Source organism: Lynx canadensis, chromosome D1 (genome assembly GCF_007474595.2).
Source record: "Lynx canadensis isolate LIC74 chromosome D1, mLynCan4.pri.v2, whole genome shotgun sequence".
Classification (NCBI taxonomy): domain Eukaryota; kingdom Metazoa; phylum Chordata; class Mammalia; order Carnivora; family Felidae; genus Lynx; species Lynx canadensis.
The window spans coordinates 44,659,121-44,674,668 of NC_044312.2; the positions used below are offsets into that span (position 1 = coordinate 44,659,121).

Sequence of the window (15,548 nt, forward strand, 5' to 3'; positions counted from 1 at the left end):
GTTACTTATAATTGGTAAATTGCCTGTTTCACACAGTCCATCAGACACTCACATGGCTGTACTTAATGGAAGATGCTGATGACAAGCCACAAAGGTGTCACTTGGGTGACATTCCATTTAAAGTCACCCCCAAACAGACAGCGTGAGCTTTCCAAGGGGAGGCATAACCATTGGGCTGGAAGCAGGCAGGATTATAGTGCAGAACCTAACAATACAGGAGAGAGTTCTCCAGCCCAGTGACTTGGGGAATGGGGCTCAAGTGGGTAAGTAGTGTCATTACTGCTTGCACATGGATTTTGTGTCCCTCTTCCAATACCTCTCTAAGACCTGTCTACTCCCTGGAGAAAGAATGAAGAATATGGAAGCAGTGTGTACTTCTATTTGATGGACAATATACCTAAGTGAAAATGAGGAGTGTAAAGGAAAACAAAAGTTCTTGTTAAATGGCATCAAAAGCAGATTAGAAAGGAGAGCAAACCATATGTGTGGCCTCTCACAGTGAGACCTCCATTCTGTCTAATGAGGGAATTGCCTTAGATAATGTCAAACTCAGCTCTAGAAGTTTATTTCTCTGTATTCATAATTGCTTATTTTAGTTGGAGAGATGGATTTAAGGGATAAAACAAGAGAAAATATATAGGCATTGGCAGGTCCTTTTAAGAAATAAAAGAGAAAACTGACCTAAGTTGATTATGTTGACTGGTGATAACATGACATGGTACCTACTGACTGACTCTTGAATCCACTTCCCTTCATCTTTGATCAGTGGCCTGTCACTATTCATGTCTCAATCATTACAAACAACTCCATGGATTCCCCTCCCTCTATTTTTATCCTATTCCAATTTATTTCTACACTTCAACCAGAGGGATATTTCCCAAAATGCAAATCTGCTCAAGTCATTCCTTTGCTTACACATCATTAATTGTTCACTGTTGGCCTCAAAATAAAATCCAAATGCTTTAGCATATTGTACAAACATTTTGCAATATGACCTGTGGGAGTGTTCCCCATGGCAGGACTAAAGAGAAAGCCAACAAAAACTGGGAATCGTGTTTATCTGAAGTACTCTCAGAAATGTTGTCAAGAGAGAGAACAGTGAAGGATGTGCTTAGAAATCAGCAGAAATGCCTTGCATCAAATATGAATGTTTGAGGTGGAAGTCCTGCCCCAGAAGTGGAGCCAAGCAGGCCAAGGTTACACCTGAATAACAGTGGACCCTGCAAGACGCAGCCCTGCCGCAAGATGTGCTGTTCTTCGTGTGTGAACGGGGCCACTTCTTCTTAGTCATTGGGCTGTTCTGCACGGTCCAGAGCATCATCTGGGCCTCCCTAGCATAGCTGCCTTGGCCCGACTCCTGCTCCAGGCACTGCCTGCAGATACAGACTTCCCAGACTGTGGCCATTGGACCTGCACTCCATGCCCTGGTGCTGCAGCCTGGCAGTCCACTGTGGCACCATCAGGACCCTGGTACGTGGTGCTGGTCTTCTCTTCTCCCTTTATTCTGTGAGTTCAGTGATGCTACAGGCTAGAGGGTTCACCACTGATGGTTCCTTTGAACCAGGTATCCTGCATGGTCCATCGTGGTGAAGTCTATGCCATGTTGTCTCTGAAGATCAAAGGCCAGCACTTCTACTAACTCTTGGACAAAGCTGGACATTTCCCCAACATGATACCCTGACAACACTGTGGGTGCCTACTGCAGCTTGTGAAGAAACCACCTTGGGTTACTCACCCCTCCTAGAGGGGAACAAAAGCAGAACCTTGGTGATGGGGTGATGACCAAGGTCACACAAGGGGCCCCAAAGTTCATTAACGGCAAATAAAAGAGCAGTCACCCCCACCCCAAAACAACAAGAACAAACAAACAAAAACAAATATGAAGAGTTGAAGACAAAAGCATGAGGACAGGAAATAAATTAGAAAAGTCTGAAGCACAACATACAGAACTGGTACAAAGAATGGGTAGCAAGGAAGCTTCAGGAGGACATTTGTGTAAAGTGAGGACAGAGCTCTTCATTTACTCTGTGGTGTAACAGAGTGAGAGTGTAAGGGAGGTGGAATGACTCCACACTGCCTCCCTTTCCAACCTCAACTCCTGGAAGCTGACCTCTCCTGTGCTATCCTCTTTGAGTAAAAGGGAATACTGAAAAATGCTCTGTACTGTTTCACGTGACTTTATAATTCCAAATTAGCACAGTAACTTTTGTCCCAGTAAAAACTTAACATTTGCAGAATTGAATTTACTTAAATTGAATCCTTCATAGTGAAATATTCTCTTCATTCCAGAATGAGAGGCTCACACTGCCTCCACTGTAGTGGAATAGGCTTTCTTTTCTCCTGCCTGACAAACTCTTTTTCAATCTTTGAGACATGACATCGATTTCAAAAACTGAATGGGCCCTTCTATCAGAGCCATTCTTTCTCTGTGTCTCCACAGGACCTTATACATATCTAAGAAATATTACATACTGCATACCAGTGTTATTTGCTAATGTGACTGTCTCCACACTGTAACATAAGTTTCTGGAGGTTAGGGATGTGCCTTACTGGATACACTAAATGTATGAGAACGAGACTGAGGGAGAGACCAAGACCCATTAAAGACACTCTCCTTTCTCATAGATTGAATCCGAAGGGCTAAAATAGAGCTCTACTTTATGTATTTTGCTGTTGTTGTTTATTTTAAATAACCTCTTGGAATGTTTTCTTCTGATTTAAAATAGCTATACCAAAATTGTTATTTTTACCTACTCATAACAGGGACACCTGCATAGAAGAAAAGGATAAGGAAGCTAAGGGCTTTAGATCAAAATAATAGAGATGCAGGGTAGGTAGCAACTTGCTTCCTGCACCACACAGAGTTAAAGAAATGGTTTTAAACTGCCTCCTGGAGAAAGATGACTTAGCCTGCCTTGTGGGAGCAAGTAAACAGTAAAGGGAGCTGGAGCTGATCTAGCACTGCTTGTTTTGAACAATACTTCTCTTTGGATGAGAGGCTACATATCTAGAAACCTGGATTTGGGGAAAGAATGCATCTCAAAAGACATGAAAATCAAAAATCTTAGGTTAATGGTTGCTTTTTATTTCTCCATTATCTTTTTGGAATGAAGAGAATACTTCACTATGAAGGATTCAATTTAAGTAAATTCAATTCTGCAAATGTTAAGTTTTTACTGGGACAAAAGTTACTGTGCTAATTTGGAATTATAAAGGATAAATGACGTCATGTATTCATGAATGAAAGAGGCAATGTAGAAGAATAACTAAATCCATAGCTTTGGAACCAGATAAAGCTGGATTCATAACTTGACTCTTGCCATATTCTGTCCAACATACATTGATGTTATTATAAAAATAAAAAAACTAAAGTATGTGGATCAGTTAGGATGATTCCAGCTGAAAGTAACAGAATACCCATCTAAAAGTGGCTTATGCCATATGGTAACAAAATGTCTCTATAACAGAGAAATCAAGAGAAAATGTGATACGATGGTTAGAACTATATGTCCCATTGATGTCAGTAGGGGCCATGCCTTGTCCACTGTGTTGTGAGTTGAATTATATCACCCCAGTTAGATATGTTGAAGCCCTATTCCCCAGTGCCAAAGAATGTGAGCTTATTTAGAAATAGGATCTTAACAGAGGCAATCCAGTTAATGTAAAGTAGACCTTCATACAATATTACTTGTGTCCTTATAAAAAGGAGAAATTTGGACATAGAGTCTGACATGCACAGAGGGAAAATATAAGCAAACATAGGGAGACTACCATGTCACGATAGAGGATTGGAGAGATGTATCTATAAGCCAGGAAATGCTAAAAGTTACTAACAAATAATCAGAAGCTAGAGATGGGCAAAGGAGGATTTCCCTACAGGTTTCAGGAAGCATGGCTCTGCTCATACATTGATAACAGATTTGTAGCATCTAAAATTCTGAGGCACTAAATTTCTGTTGTTTTAAGCCTCACAATTTATGGTTCTTTACTATGGCAGCCCATAACCAGGGCACTACTACACATTGTTTCAGCTCTGCCATCCTCAACTTTCTTCTTCTTTTTTTTTTCAATATATGAAGTTTATTGTCATATTGGTTTCCATACAACACCCAGTGCTCATCCCAAAAGGTGCCCTCCTCAATACCCATCACCCACCCTCCCCTCCGTCCTACCCCCCATCAACCCTCAGTTTGTTCTCAGTTTTTAAGAGTCTCTTATGCTTTGGCTCTCTCCCACTCTAACCTCTTTTTTTTTTCCTTCCCCTCCCCCATGGGTTTCTGTTAAGTTTCTCAGGATCCACATAAGAGTGAAACCATATGGTATCTGTCTTTCTCTGTATGGCTTATTTCACTTAGCATCACACTCTCCAGTTACATCCACGTTGCTACAAAGGGCCATATTTCATTCTTTCTCATTGCCACGTAGTACTCCATTGTGTATATAAACCACAATTTCTTTATCCATTCATCAGTTGATGGACATTTAGGCTCTTTCCATAATTTGGCTATTGTTGAGAGTGCTGCTGTCAACATTGGGGTACAAGTGCCCCTATGCATCAGTACTCCTGTATCCCTTGGGTAAATTCCTAGCAGTGCTATTGCTGGGTCATAGGGTAGGTCTATTTTTAATTTTCTGAGGAACCTCCACACTGCTTTCCAGAGCGGTTGCACCAATTTGCATTCCCACCAACAGTGCAAGAGGGTTCCCGTTTCTCCACATCCTCTCCGGCATCTATAGTCTCCTGATTTGTTCATTTTGGCCACTCTGACTGGCGTGAGGTGATATCTGAGTGTGGTTTTGATTTGTATTTCCCTGATGAGGAGCGACGTTGAGCATCTTTTCATGTGCCTGTTGGCCATCCGGATGTCTTCTTTAGAGAAGTGTCTATTCATGTCTTTTGCCCATTTCTTTACTGGATTATTTGTTTTTCGGGTGTGGAGTTTGGTGAGCTCTTTATAGATTTTGGATACTAGCCCTTTGTCCGATATGTCATTTGCAAATATCTTTTCCCATTCTGTTGGTTGCCTTTTAATTTTGTTGGTTGTTTCCTTTGCTGTGCAGAAGCTTTTTATCTTCATAAGGTCCCAGTAATTCATTTTTGCTTTTATTTCCCTTGCCTTTGGGGATGTGTCAAGTAAGAGATTGCTACGGCTGAGGTCAGAGAGGTCTTTTCCTGCTTTCTCCTCTAGGGTTTGATGGTTTCCTGTCTCACATTCAGGTCCTTTATCCATTTTGAGTTTATTTTTGTGAATGGTGTGAGAAAGTGGTCTAGTTTCAACCTTCTGCGTGTTGCTGTCCAGTTCTCCCAGCACCATTTGTTAAAGAGGCTGTCTTTTTTCCATTGGGTGTTCTTTCCTGCTTTGTCAAAGATGAGTTGGCCATACATTTCTGGGTCTAGTTCTGGGGTTTCTATTCTATTCCATTGGTCTATGCGTCTGTTTTTGTGCCAATACCATGCTGTCTTGATGATGACAGCTTTGTAGTAGAGGCTAAAGTCTGGGCTTGTGATGCTTCGTGCTTTGGCCTTCTTCTTCAAAATTGCTTTGGCTATTCGGGGCCTTTTGTGGTTCCATATGAATTTTAGGAGTGCTTGTTCTAGTTTCGAGAAGAATGCTGGTGCAATTTTGATTGGGATTGCATTGAATGTGTAGATAGCTTTGGGTAGTATTGACATTTTGACAATATTTATTCTTCCAATCCATGAGCAAGGAATGTCTTTCCATTTCTTTATATCTTCTTCAATTTCCTTCATAAGCTTGTTATAGTTTTCAGCATACAGATCTTTTACATCTTTGGTTAGATTTATTCCTAGGTATTTTATGCTTCTTGGTGCAATTGTGAATGGGATCAGTTTCTTTATTTGTCTTTCTGTTGCTTCATTGTTAGTGTATAAGAATGCAACTGATTTCTGTACATTGATTTTGTATCCTGCAACTTTGCTAAATTCATGTATCAGTTCTAGCAGACTTCTGGTGGAGTCTATCGGATTTTCCATGTATAATATCATGTCATCTGCAAAAAGTGAAAGCTTAACTTCATCTTTGCCAATTTTGATGCCTTTGATTTCCTTTTGTTGTCTGATTGCTGATGCTAGAACTTCCAACACTATGTTAAACAACAGCGGTGAGAGTGGACATCCCTGTCGTGTTCCTGATCTCAGGGAAAAAGGTCTCAGTTTTTCCCCATTGAGGATAATGTTAGCTGTGGGCTTTTCATAAATGGCTTTTATGATCTTTAAGTATGTTCCTTCTATCCCGATTTTCTCGAGGGTTTTTATTAAGAAACGTTGCTGAATTTTGTCAAAGGCCTTTTCTGCATCGATTGACAGGATCATATGGTTCTTATCTTTTCTTTTGTTAATGTGATGTATCACGTTGATTGATTTGCAAATGTTGAACCAGCCCTGCATCCCAGGAATGAATCCCACTTGATCATGGTGAATAATTCTTTTTATATGCTGTTGAATTCGATTTGCTAGTATCTTATTGAGAATTTTTGCATCCATATTCATCAGGGATATTGGCCTGTAGTTCTCTTTTTTTACTGGGTCTCTGTCTGGTTTAGGAATCAAAGTAATACTGGCTTCATAGAATGAGTCTGGAAGTTTTCCTTCCCCTTCTATTTTTTGAAATAGCTTGAGAAGGATAGGTATTATCTCTGCTTTAAATGTCTGGTAGAACTCCCCTGGGAAGCCATCTGGTCCTGGACTCTTATTTGTTGGGAGATTTTTGATGACCGATTCAATTTCTTCGCTGGTTATGGGTCTGTTCAAGCTTTCTATTTCCTCCTGATTGAGTTTTGGAAGCATGTGGGTGTTTAGGAATTTGTCCATTTCTTCTAGGTTGTCCACTTTGTTGGCATATAATTTTTCATAGTATTCCCTGATAATTGCTTGTATCACTGAGGGGTTGGTTGTAATAATTCCATTTTCATTCATGATTTTATCTATTTGGTCATCTCACTTTTCTTTTTGAGAAGCCTGGCTAGCGGTTTGTCAATTTTGTTTATTTTTTCAAAAAACCAACTCTTGGTTTCGTTGATCTGCTCTACAGTTTTTTTAGATTCTATATCATTTATTTCTGCTCTGATCTTTATTATTTCTCTTCTTCTGCTGGATTTAGGCTGTCTTTGCTGTTCTGCTTCTAGTTCCTTTAGGTGTGCTGTTAGATTTTGTATTTGGGATTTTTCTTGTTTCTTGAGATAGGCCTGGATTGCAATGTATTTTCCTCTTGGGACTGCCTTCGCTGCATCCCAAAGAGTTTGGATTGTTGTATTTTCATTTTCGTTTGTTTCCATATATTTTTTAATTTCTTATCTAATTGCCTGGTTGACCCATTAATTCTTTAGTAGGGTGTTCTTTAACTTCCATGCGTTTGGAGATTTTCCAGGCTTTTTCCTGTGGTTGATTACAAGCTTCATAGCATTGTGGTCTGAAAGTATGCATGGTATAATTTCAATTCTTGTATACTTATGAAGGGCTGTTTTGTGACCCGGTATGTGATCTATCTTGGAGAATGTTCCATGTGCACTCAAGAAAAAGGTATATTCTGTTGCTTTGGGATGCAGAGTTCTAAATAGATCTGTCAAGTCCATCTGATCCAATGTATCATTCAGGGCCCTTTTTTCTTTATTGACTGTGTGTCTAGATGATCTATCCATTTCTGTAACTGGAGTGTTAAAGTCCCCTGCAATTACCACATTCTTATCAATAAGGTTGCTTATGTTTGTGAATAATTGTTTTATATATTCGGGGGCTCCTGTATTCGGTGCATAGACATTTATAATTGTTAGCTCTTCCTGATGGATAGACCCTGTGATTATTATATAATGCCCTTCTTTATCTCTTGTTACAGCCTTTAATTTAAAGTCTAGTTTGTCTGATATAAGTATGGCTACTCCAGCTTTCTTTTGGCTTCCAGTGGCATGACAAATAGTTCTCCATCCCCTCACTGTCAATCTGAAGGTGTCCTCAGGTCTAAAATGAGTCTCTTGTAGACAGCAAATAGATGGGTCTTGTTTTTTTATCCATTCTGATACCCTACCCTTTTGGTTGGCACATTTATTCCATTTACATTCCGTGTTATTATAGAAAGATATGGGTTTAGAGTCATTGTGGTGTCTGTAGGTTTCATGCTTGTAGTGATGTCTCTGGTACCTTGTCTCACAGGATCCCCCTTAGCATCTCTTGTAGGGCTGGTTTAGTGGTGACAAATTCCTTCAGTTTTTGTTTGTTTGGGAAGACCTTTATTTCTCCTTCTGTTCTAAATGACAGACTTGCTGGATAAAGGATTCTCGGCTGCATATTTTTTCTGTTCATCACATTGAAGATCTCCTGCCATTCCTTTCTGGCCTGCCAAGTTTCAGTAGAGAGCTCAGTCACGAGTCTTATAGGTCTCCCTTTATATGTTAGAGCAGGTTTATCTCTAGCTGCTTTCAGAATTTTCTCTTTATCCTTGTATTTTGTCGTGCAGAAGATATGTCACTAAATGTGAATGATGTTTCACTATGATATGTCGTGCAGAAGATCGATTCAAGTTACGTCTGAAGGGAGTTCTCTGTGCCTCTTGGATTTCAAAGCCTTTTTCCTTCCCCAGATCAGGGAAGTTCTCAGCTATTATTTCTTCAAGTACACCTTCAGCACCTTTCCCTCTCTCTTCCTCCTCTGGAATATCAATTATGCATATATTATTTCTCTTTAGTGCATCACTTAGTTCTCTAATTTTCCCCTCATACTCCTGGATTTTTTTATCTCTTTTTCTCAGCTTCTTGTTTTTCCATAATTTTATCTTCTAGTTCACCTATTCTCTCCTCTGCCTCTTCAATCCGAGCCGTAGTTGTCTCCATTTTATTTGGCAGTTCATTGATAGCATTTTTTTAGCTCCTCCTGGCTGTTTCTTAGTCCCTTGATCTCTGTAGCAAGAGATTCTCTGCTGTCCTTTATACTGTTTTCAAGCCCAGCAATTAATTTTATGACTATTATTCTAAATTCACTTTCTGTTATATTGTTTAAATCATTTTTGATCAGTTCATTAGCTGTTATTATTTCCTGGACGTTTTTCTGAGGGGAATTCTTCGTTTTGGATAGTCCCTGGAGTGGTGGGGGACTGCGGGGCACTTCCCTTGCGCTGTCTTGAATAACTTGCATTGGTGGGCGGGGCCACAGTCAGACCTGATGTCTACCCCCAGCCCACCACTGGGGCCGCAGTCAGACTGGTGTGTGCCTTCTCTTCCTCTCTCCCAGGGGCGGGATTCACTGTAGGGTGGCGTGGCTCGTCTGGGCTATTTGCACACTGCCAGGCTTGTGGTGCTGGGGATCTGGTGTATTAGCTGGGGTGGATCGGCAAGGTGCACAGGGGCGGGAGGGGCAGGCTCAGCTCGCTTTTCCTTCGGAATTCCACTTCGGGAGCGGCCCTGCGGCACCAGGAGGGAGTCAGACCCGCTGGAGGGATGGATCTGCAGAAGCACAGCATTGGGTGTTTGCGCAGTGCAAGCAAGTTCCCTGGGAACTTTGGGATTTTGGGGATGGGCGAGGGAGTTGGTGCTGGCGAGCGCCTTTGTTTCCCACCAAGCTGAGCTCTGTCGTCCGGGGCTCAACAATTCTCCCTCCCGTTGTCCTCCAGCCCTCCCGTTCTCCGAGCAGAGCTGTTAGCTTGTAACCTTCCGGATGTCAAGTCCCGCTTGCCATGGGAACACACTCCGTCCGGCCCCTCCGCTTTTGCAAGCCAGACTCGGGGGCTCTGCTTGGCCGGCGGACCGCCCCGGCTCCCTCCCGCCAGTCCGTGCAGCGCGCACCGCCTCGCGCTCTTCCTACCCTCTTCCGTGGGCCTCTCGTCTGTGCTTGGCTCTGGAGACTCTGTTCTGCTAGTCTTCTGGCGGTTTTCTCCTCAACTTTCTTCTTTATGGCATTCCCTTTGCATAATCACAAAATGACTACTATACTCCAAAGCACCATATCCTGCCACACCAAAAAAGAGAAAGGAAGGTATTTTCTCCTGGTATACCTCTTTTTTAAGAAAAAAAAAAAGAAAAAAGAATTTCCTTTTACAGCGAGAAAACTTAGGTTTAGGTCCCCAGAAAGACGTACCTTCAGGTCCCATTGGTTATTGTGGTCATATCCTCATGCTCTGTGTGCAAGCATGGGTGGCCACATGGATGTCTGGAATGTTAAATCTCTATCATGGAAAGTATATACTGTTTTCAAAGAAAAAAGGAAAAAAGCACAGCTTTTTGGTAGGCAACCAATGCCATCTGCCATAGCACAGAAAGACTTAGGGAGGTGAAGAAAGCTATTAAACTTAAAGATTCAACTTTATTTTGACACTTTATGTACCTCTAAGTGGAATGAAATTTTACATCAAAATAATAGCTAGCTAATATATATTTGGCAATCTACTATGTGCTAGGTACTGTGATAGATTTTACATGTCTCCTAATTTTATTACATACCACATAAAGGCAGTACAGTTAATGTTCCCATTCAACATAGGAGAAACTTGAGATAGAGAGCATAAGAAAATTGCTCATTGTCACACTAGTAAATGGTGGGGCCAAGAAAGGATCTTAGTTTGGTACATATAACATCTTTCCTATGAGATAGAAAAACATGTCCCTTAATAATCTGATTCTCTTTGGAAGTGCTATGACAAAATTGAGATTTTCAAAAAGCCAAACAAACGCCCTTGGAGGTTTTTACAAACTGCACCTAATACGGACTTCCATATCTACCCACTCCTTACATATAAAAACCTTATATTCCTCAGAGGAAAACACTTTTAGCTAAATTCAAGAAAGAATATTTAGAAAACAAATGTGAATTGTCTTTTTTTTTATCAGAGAGGTAATTTCGATATATTTTAGAGTCTTTGAATCCCAGTTTAGTCATTTAGAAAATATATAAACTTGAGCCAGTTAGTGAACTTCTCCAAACCACAATTTCCCCATCTATAAAACAGGTAGAACAGGTGACTAAGAGAATGAAATGTTACTATATGTAAGATACCTAACACACTGTGTGTTGCAGAGTAGCACTCAGACACTCAATAATTAGTAGTTCTTATTATTCCACATTAGAATTTGTTGTCTCAGTTCTCCTGCATGAGCTCTGTCATTGACATTAGCATCATCTTAAAAGATATAAACATTGGCTAATTTATTTAAGTGTCAATGAATCTAACTTAAGAAAAGTCCAAAAATGAAATTTTCTTATGCATTGGACCAGCCCCAAGGGAATGTTACATTGTTAAGTGACCATATTTTCAAAGTAACTAAAGTTGCTGCTATTCCCCCCCCCCCCCCCCCCGCAAGATTTTATTTAAATTCAAGTTAGTTAACATAAAGTGTACTATTGGTTTCAGGAGTAGAATTTAGTGATTCATCACGTACATATAACACCCAGTGTTCATCACAACAAGTGCCCTCCTTAATTCCCATCGCTATTTTAGCCCACACCCACCAATCTTCCTCCATTAACCCTCAATTTGTTCTCTATAGTTAAAAGAGTTTCTCATGGTTTGCCTCCCTCTCTGTTTTTACCTTAGTTTATTTTTCCTTCCCTTTCACTATGTTCATCTGTTTTGTTTCTGAAATTCCACAAATGAGTGAAATCATACAGTATTTATCATTCTCTGACTAACTTATTTCACTGCCTTATAAAATTAGCATTACAGCAATTAATGTCATATAGCAATAGCCTGGGAAAAGTGGTGAGAAATGACCATATTTAGCACCATAAAAACATTGGAAATATATTAAATAATGTTAGTGCTCCTTGCTAAAAATGCCTGTATGGCATTGGGCATTTGGTCCTTTGAATTTCTGAATGTGTCTTAGAAGTATTGTTCCTTTTTTTTTACTTCAAATTTATTCCTTCTAAATGCTTTCAGCATATACCTCTGCACAAAATGGAGATTTGACCTGGCAACCATGGTTTGCTTATTTTGGGGTTTAGTAATGCCTAACTCTGAGAATTTTGTGAAGATTAAGTGAGTTTATATGTACAAATTGTTTAAAACAGTACCTAACACATAGTGAGCATTCCATAAGAATCAGTTATCATTGCTACTATTATCTTTGCCATCATTATCAATGTACTATTAAGAGGTGAAATTAATTTATGCTGTAATATTTTCTAATAAAAAATAAGGAGAAGCACATAAGTGTTTTTGCTCAGAGAGGTTTATGTGAATTCCTTCATGATTATAATGTCTAGACTTAAATAAAAAAAATTATTATCTTCATGCATTGTCAAAACCTTAAAACCTAAAAAGGTGTGTAATATTTTTCCCCAAATGGATGAGCATGTTGAAAGAAAAGGCATATTGATTTTTTCCTTTACTCTATACAAAAAATTATGATCTTATCCCAAATCTTCCTGAAGCAAATAAAAAAAAAGTATTTACCTTGTAGAAATATCTTTTTCTTACATGATAAAATATTCAAGGCTATTGGATTATTTAGAAATATTATACATATCTAATATCTATTACATAGATGGATAGATTGATAGTAGGTAGAGATATACATAATTTATTATTTTATAGATGGAAAATGTATTCCAAACTGGATAACTTAATACTTTTAAAAAAGTTTATGCAATAAAACTATAATCCCCTTATATTTTTTTAATCCCTTAGAGTTATTCAGTTGCTCAGGAGTCATTTAATACTGACTCTTTTTACATTAAAATAAATTCTCTCAACAAATATGAATTAGTAGTTTTTAATTATAATCTGTATGCTTAGCATTAGGAAAAGAAAGATAGAAAAGGCACCAGAGCCCCAGCCTTCAAAGAATTCATAATCTAGAATAGGAAACATATATGAATAGAACTAATCATAATATAATGGGTTATACAATAAGAGGACTACGAAGGTATGATTATTTTGTCTTGTTTACATGTTTCTTCTTTAATGAATTTATTATTTATTTATCCAACATCTTAGTTTTCTTTCCTGACATAAAAAACTATAGCAAATTTAGTGGCTAAATATAGTGCCCATTTGCTACAGCAGAGTTCTGTAGATCAAAAGTCTCGGTGTGCTTAAATGACTCCTCTGCTTAGGATCTCAGAAGACCAAATCAAGGTGTCTGCCAAGCCAGGCTCTTGTCTGGAGGCCCTTGGGAAGAATCTACTTCCAGGCTCATTCAGATCGTTGGCAGATTGCAGTTCTTTGAAGCTGTAGGACTAAGGTCCCTGTCTCTTTTCTGTCACCTAAAGATCACTCTTAGCTGCTAAAATGAAGGCTGGCCCTCTGCAGTGGCAGGTCACAACATGGATGTTTGCTTTCTTCCATACTAGCAGAGCACATCTGTTTGATTGTCTTCTATTTTTCTTTTCTGCCCTTGCCCTCTGTTTTCAAAGGTTCATGTGGTTATATTGCTCCCATCTGGATAATCCAGGATAAACTCCCTATTTTAAAGTCAATTGATTAGTAACTTCAATTAAATCTGTAAAGTCTCTGTTGCCATGCAAACTAATATATTCATAGAAGGATATCTCAGTTTCCAGAAATTAGGAAGAACATCTTTTGAGGCCATTATTCTGCCTACCACACCTAATAATAGTTGTGAGTAGTTTTAAAAGTCAAATAGTGTCAAAAGACTTAGAATGGAAAAAAAAAAAGAAGTCCTATTTTCTCTCTCAAAGACTTTCTCCTCTGCATTGTACTCCTCCAGATCAACTATTTTTTAATAGTTCTTTCTTCTAAAATTGGTTTCCATATTTTAAAAAATACATTTACTGACAGTTGGGTTTTTAGTTTGGGACAAGATGGAATAGATTCATCTCTCCTCGTTCCTCGCACTAAGTACAACTAAGAAACCTGGAAATAATACAGCAAGCAGTCATGCATAGAAGGACTCTGAAATGTGGAAAGAGAGCAGAGCAATTAGAGACCACATAACTTGAGGAAAAACAGTGGCCTGGCATCTCCCATCTCCCCCATGAACAAAATCAGGGAGGGAGCACCTGACAGCACTTCTGACTACAGAAGCAGCACTGGCAGGAACTGAAAGGGGGCCTTGCTGGCATCTGGTGACCAAAGGAAGAAGTTTCTACCCTCATAGACCCAACTTACCTCACCTAGAGTTACAAAGTCCAGGAAGCACATGTGTCCGTTTCCAGATGGTAGAAGCAAAAATGAAACAAGAAACCCACTGGCATCAAGTAAAGGAAGCAGGCCAGAATCACACACTGAAAACTCAATTGTCAGTGGAAACACAGCCCACAAAAGTAGACCAGGACCTGTATGCTAAGCCTAAAGAGGTTGACTACTACCTAAAATAAAAGATTTAAAAATTTAAGAATTTAGAATCTCCTAATATTCCAAATTTTGATGATCCACCCCAAAATCACCTGCCATACCAAAAAACAGAAAACATCTCAACTAGAAAGAGAAAAGACAATCAAAAGACACTGAGGTGAATCAGATACTGGAATTATTTGACACAGATTTAACACAGCCAGAATAAAAATGCTCTTGGAAAAATTTAAGTAAAAGAAATATCGCCAAATGAATAAAATATATAAAAAAGAAACAAAAAATGCAGAACTGAAAGTTACAGAAATTAAAATAAACTTTCACTACTCTTATTTAACATAGTATTAGAAATTCTAGTCAGCACAATAAGGCTAGGGAAAGAAATAAAAAGCATACAGATTGGAAAGGAAGAAGTGAAACTGTCCATATTTGCAGATGACACGATTGTCTACATAGAAAATACTAAGGAATCTGCAAAAACAAAAACAAAAACAAACCCTCCCAGAACTGATGAGCAAATTCAGTAAAGCGATAGTACACAAGAAAATAATTTGAGAGACATACTGTGTTCATTGATTGGAAGACTTAAGATAGGGAAGATGTCCACTCTCCCCAAATTTGTCTGTAGGTTTAACAAAATTCCCATCAAAATCCTACCAAAGTTTTCTTTTTTATAGGTATAGACAATATTATTCTAAAATGTATATGGAAGTGAAAGGACCTATCATAGCTAAAACAATTTTGAAAAAGAATAAAGTGGGAGAAATAACTCAACTTGAGGTTAAAACATATGGCTACAGTAACAAAGTGGTATTAGAGAAGGAATAGGCAGTTTAATGCAACACAATAGAGAATGCAGAAATAACCCCATACAAGTATGGCCAACTGACTTTTGACAAAGTTCCAAAAGTAAATTTGATGGTGCCAGAGCAATTGGACATCTATAGGTAAACATACACACAAACCTCTCAATTTAAAGAAGAAAGAAACATAGGAGAAACATCTTCAGGAAGTAGGGCTATGTGAAGACTTCCTGTTCTTGATATTTAAAAATTGCTCCAATGGATAATTGAGTAGTTAAATTTTCTTTAAAAGTAAAAATTTCTCTGCAACAGACACATTTAAGGGGATGAAAAGACAATAAGGTGCAGGCTGAGAGAAAATACTTATAAAACATATCCAATAAGAGGCCAACATCTAGAATGCATAAAGAACTCTCAAAACTCGGGGCGCCTGGGTGGCGCAGTCGGTTAAGCGTCCGACTTCAGCCAGGTCACGATCTCGCGGTCC

General features: G+C 39.0%; 1 pseudogene; it reads left to right on the top strand.

Annotated features, from left to right (window-relative positions):
• Positions 1 to 990: 990 nt before the first annotated feature.
• On the top strand, positions 991 to 1,712 carry LOC115526226 (annotated as a pseudogene).
• The last annotated feature ends 13,836 nt before the right edge of the window (positions 1,713 to 15,548 follow it).